The sequence below is a fragment of the Salvelinus fontinalis genome, unplaced genomic scaffold (assembly GCF_029448725.1).
Source record: "Salvelinus fontinalis isolate EN_2023a unplaced genomic scaffold, ASM2944872v1 scaffold_0023, whole genome shotgun sequence".
Classification (NCBI taxonomy): domain Eukaryota; kingdom Metazoa; phylum Chordata; class Actinopteri; order Salmoniformes; family Salmonidae; genus Salvelinus; species Salvelinus fontinalis.
The window spans coordinates 401,656-413,558 of record NW_026600232.1 but is presented as its reverse complement, the minus strand read 5'-3'; the positions used below and the strand labels follow the sequence as shown (position 1 = coordinate 413,558).

Below are 11,903 nucleotides of genomic sequence, written 5' to 3'. Positions count from 1 at the left end.
GTGTCTGACTGACTGGTGTGCTCCGTGGTGTCTGACTGACTGGTGTGCACTGTGGTGTCTGACTGACTGGTGTGCTCCATGGTGTCTGACTGACCGGTGTGCTCTACGATGTCTGACTGACTGCTGTGCTCCATGGTGTCTGACTGACTGGTGTGCTCCATGGTGTCTGACTGACTGGTGTGCTCCATGGTGTCTGACTGACCGGTGTGCTCCGCGAGGTCTGACTGACTGGTGTGCTCCTTGATGTCTGTCTGACTGACTGGTGTGCTCCATGGTGTCTGACTGACTGGTGTGCTCTGTGGGGTCTGACTGACTGGTGTGCTCTGTGATGTCTGACTGGTGTGCTCCGTGGTGTCTGACTGACTGGTGTGCTTTGTGGTGTCTGACTGACTGGTGTGCTTTGTGGTGTCTGACTGACTGATGTGCTCTGTGGTGTCTGACTGACTGGTGTGCTCTGCGATGTATGACTGGCTGGTGTGCTCTGTGATGTCTGACTGGTGTGCTCTGTGGTGTCTGACTTACTGCTGTACTCCGTGGTGTCCGACTGACTGGTGTGCACCGTGGTGTCTGACTGACTGGTGTGCTCCGTGGTGTCTGACTGACTGGTGTGCACTGTGGTGTCTAACTGACTGGTGTGCTCCGTGGTGTCTGACTGACTGGTGCGCTCCGTGGTGTCTGACTGACTGGTGTGCACCGTGGTGTCTGACTGACTGGTGCGCTCTGTGGTGTCTGACTGACTGGTGTGCCCCGTGGTGTCTGACTGACTGGTGTGCCCCGTGGTGTCTGACTGACCTGTGTGCCCCGTGGTGTCTGACTGACTGGTGTGCTTCATGGTGTCTGACTGACTGGTGTGCTCCGTGGTGTCTGACTGACTGGTGTGCACCAGGATGTCTGACTGACTGCTGTGCTCCGTGGTGTCTGACTGACTGCTGTGCTCCATGGTGTCTGACTGACTGGTGTGCACCAGGATGTCTGACTGACTGCTGTGCTCCGTGGTGTCTGACTGACTGCTGTGCTCCGTGGTGTCTGACTGACTGGTGTGCTCCGTGGTGTCTGACTGACTGGTGTGCTCCGTGGTGTTTGACTGACTGGTGTGCACCGTGGTGTCTGACTGACTGGTGTGCTTTGTGGTGTCTGACTGACTGATGTGCCCCAGGATGTCTGACTGACTGGTGTGCTCCGTGGTGTCTGACTGACTGGTGTGCCCCAGGATGTCTGACTGACTGGTGTGCTCCGTGGTGTCTGACTGACTGGTGTGCTTCATGGTGTCTGACTGACTGGTGTGCTCCGTGGTGTCTGACTGACTGGTGTGCACCAGGATGTCTGACTGACTGCTGTGCTCCGTGGTGTCTGACTGACTGCTGTGCTCCATGGTGTCTGACTGACTGGTGTGCACCAGGATGTCTGACTGACTGCTGTGCTCCGTGGTGTCTGACTGACTGCTGTGCTCCGTGGTGTCTGACTGACTGGTGTGCTCCGTGGTGTCTGACTGACTGGTGTGCTCCGTGGTGTTTGACTGACTGGTGTGCACCGTGGTGTCTGACTGACTGGTGTGCTTTGTGGTGTCTGACTGACTGATGTGCCCCAGGATGTCTGACTGACTGGTGTGCTCCGTGGTGTCTGACTGACTGGTGTGCCCCAGGATGTCTGACTGACTGGTGTGCTCCGTGGTGTCTGACTGACTGGTGTGCTCCATGGTGTCTGACTGACTGGTGTGCTCCGTGGTGTCTGACTGACTGGTGTGCTCCGTGGTGTCTGACTGACTGGTGTGCTCCTTGGTGTCTGACTGACTGGTGTGCTCCGTGGTGTGTGACTGACTGGTGTGCTCCGTGGTGTGTGACTGACTGGTGTGCTCCGTGGTGTGTGACTGACTGGTGTGCTCCGTGGTGTCTGACTGACTGGTGTGCACCGTGGTGTCTGACTGACTGGTGTGCCCCAGGATGTCTGACTGACTGGTGTGCTCCGTGGTGTCTGACTGACTGGTGTGCACCAGGATGTCTGACTGACTGCTGTGCTCCGTGGTGTCTGACTGACTGCTGTGCTCCGTGGTGTCTGACTGACTGGTGTGCTCCGTGGTGTCTGACTGACTGGTGTGCTCCGTGGTGTTTGACTGACTGGTGTGCACCGTGCTGTCTGACTGACTGGTGTGCTTTGTGGTGTCTGACTGACTGATGTGCCCCAGGATGTCTGACTGACTGGTGTGCTCCGTGGTGTCTGACTGACTGGTGTGCCCCAGGATGTCTGACTGACTGGTGTGCTCTGTGGTGTCTGACTGACTGGTGTGCTCCGTGGTGTCTGACTGACTGGTGTGCTCCGTGGTGTCTGACTGACTGGTGTGCTCCGTGGTGTCTGACTGACTGGTGTGCTCCGTGGTGTGTGACTGACTGGTGTGCTCCGTGGTGTGTGACTGACTGGTGTGCTCCGTGGTGTCTGACTGACTGGTGTGCACCGTGGTGTCTGACTGACTGGTGTGCTGCATGGTGTCTGACTGACTGGTGTGCTCCGTTGTGTGTGACTGACTGGTGTGCTCCGTGGTGTCTGACTGACTGGTGTGCTCCGTGGTGTGTGACTGACTGGTGTGCTCCGTGGTGTCTGACTGACTGGTGTGCTCCGTGGTGTCTGACTGACTGGTGTGCTCCGTGGTGTCTGACTGACTGGTGTGCCCCAGGATTTCTGACTGACTGGTGTGCTCCGTGGTGTCTGACTGACTGGTGTGCACCGTGGTGTCTGACTGACTGGTGTGCTCCGTGGTGTCTGACTGACTGGTGTGCCCCAGGATGTCTGACTGACTGGTGTGCTCCGTGGTGTCTGACTGACTGGTGTGCACCAGGATGTCTGACTGACTACTGCACACTACTAGAAAAGGGCATTAGGGAATGGCTGTGGGAATTCAACAGTGCAGCTTTATTGGCTTCTCTGCATCTGTGCAATATCTTATCTGCATCTTCTCTGTAGCAAACCACTACAGCTGCAGATGCAGGACAATAAGACATAATCATACTGCCTGTCCTGCCATGAGCTCTTAATGGAAGGGTTGATCCGAATCATTTGTCAAAATTAGAATGTTCATTATAAGAAGGTTTTATCTCACGAGTATAACAGTTTTCATCACTTGAAAAAGAAGAGCTGTCCATTTCGGCTCCAGTATTGTGAGGCTTGGTCTTCAGTGTGAATGCTAGCTGTCATTCATGTTATTATGAGCCAAGATGGCAATCCATAGCTCCCAGGCCTTCGGCTCTCCATAGATCCCAGGCCTTCTGCTCTCCACAGATCCCAGGCCTTCTGCTCTCCATAGCACCCAGGCCTTCTGCCCTTGGCCCACCTTTGTTCAAAGTACAACTAGTTAGCTATGCCCCGTGGGAGTACATTTTTGAGGTGGGCGTTCTTCTGTACACAAAGGGTCTTAGAGTTGCTAACGTCACAATGTGACAAAGGCGTGATCTCCACCACCACATTGAAGCTATTCATAGCAAGGTCACCACTGTTGCTCTAAGACACATTGTAGTACAGAAGAGCACTGAGAGGTTACTGAAAGTGCTTCAGGAGAAACCGCATTGCCTTGCTAGCTGCTGCAACAGCTAAGACATAATGAAGGCAGCAGCACTGATGGCCTAAGGAGAACTGAATGTTGCAGCCTCAGAGTTCTGGAATCTGTCAAAAACAACATGGCAGCTAAATTCATTTTTAAAAATGAGTGGGAGGAAACAAAACGACGCCAGGGCAGTATTGGAGCCATCCCTTCATATATATCTGTAATTTAGGCAGCCCACTCAGAGTCTGGTGTTACAGTAGTTACAGGGGGAACAGTCATGGGTTTGAGTGAGTTTGTGAACCCCGCGCCTGGTCTCAAAGAGGACATTGTTGAGAGGGGTGGAGAGAAACTGGAAAATATTTGAGGGAGAGAAAGGGAGTGAGGAAAGTAGTTGAAGTGTTGACTTCCTTAACCCAGACTGCAACAGTCTCTGATTCTCTACGTGGGGAGAACAATGATGGTAGAGATGACATGCAGGCCATTCATTCCCTGGTGTTTCCACACATAAGTGCTCTGAGGGAGACAGCAATCCTGGGATGACGCTGGCCAGTTGGACAGGGCAGGACCTCAGTGGACAAGTGAAGCTAGTGTCTCACTGTAGAGGTGCAGTGTATGATGGGAGAGTATGTCCCTACAGCACACTGCATGGAACATCCACGTCAGTAGGAGGGAGATCTCTGTATGATGCTAAATACCATCCATACAGGCTCATTTGATAACCAGGCATGTCAGTTAAGAACAAATTCTTATTTACAATGACGGCCTACATCGGCCAAACCCGGACGATGCTGGGCCAATAGTGTGCTGCCCTATGGGACTCCCAATCACGGCCGGTTGTGATACAGCCTGGATTCGAACCAGGGTGTCTGTAGTGACACCTCCAGCACTGAGATGCAGTGCCTTAGAACGTTGCGCCACTCAGGAGCCCAACTAAGCTCATGAGGCATTTATAAGTTATATATCTTCAAGAATCAATGGGTACATATCATTAATTTATAAGTCCAAAAATGGACGTAGCAACTGGTTTATAACAATGTACAGTGGAATGTTGAAAAATATTGCTTTGTTAAATAAAGGTTCAATTAAAATAAAAATAATAAATGTAGTTCAACTGTCGTACCCATCAGAACTCCAATGTTTGTAAACAAAGAAAATGTAAACAAACACTATTTAGCCTCAAAACATGGTTAAAACGATCATTTTGATATCCTGGATGGTCAGTCCATACATCCATAGCTCTGTCTATGAATTTGAGAATGGTTACATTTCTTCAACCCCATTCCGCAGCTTTTTACCTAACCAGGTTCTGGGAGGCCGCTTTGTTCTAGTTTCTACTGTTGATAACATAGAAAATAGGAAAATAAAGAGAAAATCATCTTATTTTGCTGAACAGACTGAGTGACAGGTGTCCTTTTAAATGCCAGAGAAAGAGCTTCCTGCTTGAGCATTGATATGCAGCACTATGTGGTTCTTATCGTCAGGCAGTGGATGGCCTGGATAAATGCCTGCCGGCTCACCTTCCAAATTACCCCAGTATTATTGCATCATTGGGGAGGAGGAGGGGACGGAATGTACGGAATTGGGGGTGAAGCTCAATGATCTATTCTCTTCACACAATGGAAGGTTCTTAGTATTCCTGGGTTACTGAGTCATCCTCTCTGCAAGCCTACTCAGAGCCCTGCCACACCACAGAGGTGGGGGGGGGGTCTCAGGGTTACAGGAAGACCATTGGTCCCTATGTCACCAGGTTAGGTGTTTCACTAATCTCCCCCTTCCAGGCCTGTCATGAATATTCTACAGCGTTTTGACGGAAACACAGAATGAAGGCTGCCTCCCATCTTAGCTTAGGCATCTGTGTAAACCAACATTTACATTTACATTTAAGTCATTTAGCAGACGCTCTTATCCAGAGCGACTTACAAATTGGACCAACAAATATCCTTCAGGTGTTTGGCAATTTGGCCATTTAGAAGGACTATCAGCCTGGCTGCCAATCTCTTTTCAGCTACATTCTGCTACTTGTCCTTGTAGCCTACTCTGTGTCATTTGGCAAATGACACATGACACGGAGTAGAAGGAGTGGAATGTTACAGACACTGGTACCCAGACTAGGACTTTATATTAAAAGTTCCTGGTATTGTTCTAATCTTGAAGATTGTTCAGTGTCAAAGGTCATGGTGAAACTACTGTCTTTTTTACGGTTGTATCTCAAACACAATTACTCGAAGAAAGAAATGGGCCAAGACTGCCAACCATTCGTACAGTGTGTGGGTGGGTGCACTGTCTTACTTTCTGATTGGACTTCAAACCAAGACAACAACAACCAAAACAAAGTTTTGTATGTTGGTGCTTTACGGCGTGGCCCCGAAGTCTGGCAAGTATTATGGTCTACCATTCTAAGAGTTGATGGATGCTCAGAACGGTAATCTAGAGCCAATGTAAGGTAAGTGCTATTTGGGATCCTTGGGACATCCTTAACCCCTACCCTTACACTAACCTTTCAACCTTTCAACTTCAATGGGGTAGGGACATCCAAAGGATCCCGGATAATGTAGAGAGCTCTCTAAAACAGGAAGCTGTTAAAACGGACACATTCTGTGATAGCACAAGGTATCCTGTAAGGCTGTTGTTCATCTCCATATTAAATCTAAAAAGATTCCTGAGCTGTAAATCCTAGAACCACTGTAGGACTGGTCACATAGTCTTGCACTGAAACCACCCTTTCCCCAACAGTTCTCACGTATCATGGTTTAATGTCTTAGTGAAATGTCACCAGAGAGCATGCTGTTTTATATGTTGGATTAAGAGCTCGTTAAGTGGAATTCGCCAGCACTAGCAGGAACTGGAACAGCGTGCTGGATGGCGAAAGGTTGTCTTGATTTTGAATTCAAATCAACACAGTTTGTGTTGTTATTATTAGGTAATGTAGTGACTATTTAATTATGACACGTTGAAGAAACTTCCAGGAAATATAAAACTTGCCCTCAGGAGAGACAATGAACATTGTTTAGTGCATGTGAGAATCAAAAGCCCAGGGTAAACCGTGGTATTTCAGCATCCTGTTCTTCCTCTTCCACAAGAAAGAAAGAAAGAAAGAAAGAAAGAGAACAAACAAAAGAACAAAGGAAAGAAAGAAAGACATTGGTATGAGAAAAACCAATCCTGTTAGCCACCCTGCTGCTACAGAAAGCTAATTAGACCCTCACATATTGCTCCCCCTGCTTGGCTAATGATGGTGGTGTGAACACTATGACACAGAAGTGTCACTAACTATCCCTGTCTCTATGGCTAGCTGAACAGAGGTCCACAGATGAGATAAAGTCCTTTATTTCACCTGTATCTCATTGAGCACCAAAGCACAACATGTGTGTGTAATGTAGGACTTTGCTTTTAGTGGGAATTGGTTAACGTGGCTACATGTATAGCAGCAGACGGTCCTCTGTGTCAGAGTCGTGTATCCATACTGTAGTCCAATGTTAAGAAGAATATTTTTGTAGCATATAAAGGATATTCTTATTTACGCTTTGGAGGAATGTTGTCCTGTACAACTGCTCTAAAGGTCAAGCGTGGCCCCAGAACACCAGAGGGCTGAATGTGACCTGGTACTTCCTGTGACCCCCAGCTACATCAGGAAGAAGCCCAACGGAGCTCATCATGGAATGAACAGGTAGCCTGCAGCCATATTATCTGACATTTGCCTCTAGTCAAATGAAACAGTCATGGCTAGAAGGGCTCCAGCTTTTGTCAATTTAACATCAAATGTTTATTTATTTTGCCATTTTAGCTAACCCTAACTGTTTTCCTAACCTTAACCTAATTCTTCTAACCAATTACGTTAATTCTCCTAACCTGCTGAGTAAGTTCTCCTAACCTGCTATGAAAAGACAAATTTGAATAAAGCTGTATCCCATCTATTCAACCGGACGATGTGCATTGCATTCTCCTTCTCCAGCCTCAGCCAAGAGGATCCAATCAAATACAAGCACTACCACCGCCCAAAAAGAGACAAGAAAGGGCTATATTGTTGACAATATGCTAAGGTGAATACAAAGTTAGCTTTGGAAAATGTCATCAAATACATTTTACGACACCGTGCAGCATAAGAAAAAACACAAACATGAAACAAACTTCCAAGGGACAAATTGGCAAAGGCAACTAATCTAATTGTCATAATTCACCAGGTCACAACAGCTAAATCAAGATTAGAATGGAGAGAAACAGCTCATTAGACCTATGATGTTTACTACCTTTCTTAATGGGCATGATTGGCCCAGGATTGCTCCTTTAGTTTCTGTAGATATGTATGTGAATGCAGGCAGTAAGGGCACAATGAAATACACTCTATAAATATTAATGAAGTCTTAAATGTCACATTCCAAGCTGCCGTAATCTGTGACATTAGCTACATTTAGATCACTTTCACACACAAATCACTTTCATCTACTCCTCCACATCGTAATTTGAATTTGAAATTCAATCAACCACTATGTTACAATGCCAACGGCACTATCATGGTCGCAGAAAGATGTTTTGTGGTGGGGGGGCTTTTAGTAGCAGGCTAGGAGAACTTACTCAGCAGGTTAGGAGAATTAATGTAGCAGATTAGGAGAACTAACGTAGCAGGTTAGGAGAACTAACATAGCAGGTTAGGAGAATTAACATAGCAGGCTAGGAGAACTTACTCAGCAGGTTAGAAGAACTAACATAGCAGATTAGGAGAACTAACGTAGCAGGTTAGGAGAACTAACATAGCAGGTTAGAAGAATTAACATAGCAGGTTAGGAGAACTAACATAGCAGGTTAGAAGAATTAACGTGGCAGGCTAGGAGAACTTACTCAGCAGGTTAGAAGAATTAACGTAGCAGGTTAGGAGAACTTACTCAGCAGGTTAGAAGAACTAACGTAGCAGGTTAGGAGAACTAACGTAGCAGGTTAGGAGAACTTACTCAGCAGGTTAGAAGAATTAACGTAGCAGGTTAGGAGAACTAACGTAGCAGGTTAGGAGAACTAACGTAGCAGGTTAGGAGAACTAACATAGCAGGTTAGGAGAACTTACTCAGCAGGTTAGAAGAACTAACATAGCAGGTTAGGAGAATGAATGTAGCATGTTAGGAGAACTAACATAGCAGGTTAGGAGAACTAACGTAGCAGGTGGCACTGCAGTCTAGCCTCAACTATGCTGCCGTCTGACCATACTGCTTTGCTAAATGGGCTCATCTTTCTCTCTCTCTCTCTCTCTCTCTCTGTCTCACACACAGATATTGACCATGGGCCTGAGAAATAATGAGCCCTCTTATCAGTGGAGGAGGGACAGGAAGGGAGACCATGTGTAAAGACACACACACACACAGCCTGCTGTTTGGTCCTTAGTTAATCTAGATCTCAAGTGCCACCTTGTGTCCGTAAATGTAAAGTACACTGAGTGCTCTTTCCATCACAGACTGACCAGGTGAATCCAGGTGAAAGATGATCCCTTATTGATGTCACTTGTTAAATCCACTTCAATCAGTGTAGATGAAAGGGATGAGACGGGTTAAAGAAGGATTTTTAAGCCTTGAGACAATTGAGACATGGATTGTGTATGTGTGTGCCATTCAGAGTGTGAATGGGCAAGAACGGGGTATGGTAGTAGGTGCCAGGCGCACCGGTTTGTATCAAGAATTGCAACGCTACTGGGATTTTCATGCTCAACAGTTTCCCGTGAGTATGAAGAATGGTCCACCAGCCAACTTGGCACAACTATGGGAAGCACTGGAGTCAACATGGGCCAGCATCCTTTCGACACCTTGTAGAGTCCACAAATTGAGGCTGTTCTGCAACACAATATTAGGAAGGTGTTCTTAATGTTTTGTACACTCAGTGTATGTGTAAAGTATATTTTTCTAAACGTAGACCTTCTTGTCTCAAGGTCTGTCAACATCAACTAATTTACCGTAAGTCTGATCTACGTGTGCAGCGTGAATCTACAAGTCACAGAATAATTATCATCCAAGTATATTTTGCAGTTAGCTCACTGTTAGTCCAAATCTCTGTTCTTGGTCTGACTGTTCAGGATGGTCTTACGGAGTACACTGGAATGAGAAAGAAAAGGATCAGATTCAGTTTGATGTTGTTTTGTGTGTGGCAAGACATGTTTGGCTGTAGTATTCATCACGGGATCTCTGAAAGAACAGTTGAAGAACCATCTACAAAAGAAACACACTTGAACACCAGTTTACACCAAATACTGTAGATCACGTGTCCAACTCATTCCACACAGGGCAGAGTGTCTGCGGGTTTTCGCTGCGCCCTTGTACTTGATTGATGAATTAAGATCACTAACCAGCAGACACTAGACGGTCCATGGAATGAGTTTGATTATTCAACTTAACTTATAACATACAGTACAGAAGATTTGCATTCTATGAACTGTATAAAAAGCATTTCTTGCAATTATTGGACATTTTAATATACAAAGATTTATTATGACACAATGTCAGGGCAAAAAGTTCAAAAATGCGTACTTGACATCAGGGTTATGTGTTTACCATGGACTCAAACTCATCAATCCTCTGTTTGGTGTTCCCTTTTCGTATCTTCCTGTAGGATACGGTGCTGTACTTTGAAGCATTTTTGCTGCCAGGCTTCTCGTCAGGGGACTGCCGCCCACCCCTCTGGCACCCACCTCCATTTGACCCCTCTTCCTCCTCCTCACACTCTTCCTCAGGTGCCTCGTGGTTCGCTCTTGGCTTGGTGAATGTGTTCGGTCCCGCCCCTTTTACAGGTTGACCAGTGGACACCCCAGTCTCCAGCTTTGTCCCCTGTGGCGTCCCCTCCATTGAAGATGTCACTTCCTGTTCTAGTTATGCAGAAACTGGTGCTAGTGAACAGAGACAAAACATTTCAATTGTTTATCAATAGTTGTTGTTCTGCCAACAATCCCCCATAATTATAGCTCTCCTGATGAGACACAAAGGCTTTTTGTCCAATAAAAAAGAGGCTTGTTGATACACTGCTGCCCACTTTGGACAATCAATGGTTGGCAACATGGCATTGCATGAGAAGAGCAACTCTGTGGAACTTTAATTGTTATTCTAATTAATCACAGACTTCCAGCTAGGCCTGATGCCCTAATTTATGTTGCACTGCAGTTGTTGGTGTGCAATGAGCCTGCAAAAAAATACGCTGCTTCGCATACATCTCGATTGCACTCGCACATCACAACACATAGTTCCTAGAGCATGTGATAATAAGTTATTATTTGTATTTAATTTTTTATTCATCTACAATACACACAACTAGACATAAATAAGATAGGTGCATGTATGTGTCCAAGTGCATCAAAATATCTCTTTATTGTGACTTTATCTAAGTATATCTTTTCAATAATGTCAAGATACAAAAATCATACCACATCCCTGACTAACTGTTCTAATCAACCATATTGAAATACCTTGTAGGAGCTTCCCACCTTGCTCTATGTGAAGATCTGTCTCTGGGTCACACTGTGTGCTTGGTCCAGGCTTTGGTTCTAGATGAGAAGTTTGTCTCTGTTGCTCTGGAGGTCTCTGGGGGGACCAGAGCAGCTCTAGCTGTAACAGCTCTGTCCCAGTCCTAGGGGGCAGCGTCTGTGACTGGGGCTCTGTTAGTGGCTCTTCTGCATCACAGGCTGTCCCGCTGCTAAGACTCTGCTCTCTCTCTATCTCTCTGTTCACCATTGTCCAGTGATGTGACTAAAACATCCCGCTGTGATTTTTGGCTGTAGTTCCTACTGTCCCTCTCTCTTGTACCATGGAATCGCTGGCAGCAGCCATGGTGGCCTCATTACAAGGGTCATCATTGATTGTCTCTGTGACCACCACACAAATTCCCACTTTAAGGAACAGGGACCTATGTGGTTGTGATGATGATGTTCCCTGTACCACCTCACCACCTTTACTGTGTTAGCTGCACTCATGTCTTCCTCACTGTCATCAGAGCTACAATCTGCTTCTTCTTCATCATCCTCGTCATCATCTCCCTCAAGCTCGGGCTCTATGGTGGGCTCTGATGACAAGATATCCCCAATACGATCAATGATCTGCATGACATGAGAGAACACTTCCAGCTCCATTCCTTCTGGGAAAATATTCCACCAGAACGCCATCATTCCTTTGAAAACCGTTCTTCTCAGGCAGTTCTGTAGGCCGCCGCCCCTTCTCTCTCTCTCTCTGTCTCTCTCCGTCTCTCTCTGCTCTCTGTCTCTCTTTGTATCTGTCTCTCTCTGTATCTGTCTCTCTCTCTCTCTCTCGCTATCTCTCTCTCTCTGTCTCTCGCTATCTCTCTCTCTCTCCGTCTCTCTCTCTCTCTTTCTCTCTCTCTCTCTGTCTGTCTCTCTCTCTGTCTCTGTCTG

The 11,903-nt window shown here is 46.7% G+C and overlaps 1 long non-coding RNA gene across 3 annotated transcripts; it reads right to left on the bottom strand.

Annotated features, from left to right (window-relative positions):
- Positions 1-8,443: 8,443 nt before the first annotated feature.
- On the bottom strand, positions 8,444-11,204 carry LOC129842208 (uncharacterized). 3 transcript variants are annotated; one of them, XR_008757486.1, is made up of 3 exons: positions 10,965-11,204; positions 10,036-10,391; positions 8,444-9,603 (listed from the first exon to the last, which is right to left on the bottom strand). It is a non-coding gene; the product is annotated as an uncharacterized LOC129842208 (long non-coding RNA). The 3 variants fall into 3 exon arrangements; XR_008757485.1 differs by having other exon boundaries at positions 10,060-10,391; positions 10,965-11,203; XR_008757487.1 differs by having other exon boundaries at positions 10,060-10,391; positions 10,983-11,203.
- Between the last annotated feature and the right edge of the window lie 699 nt (positions 11,205-11,903).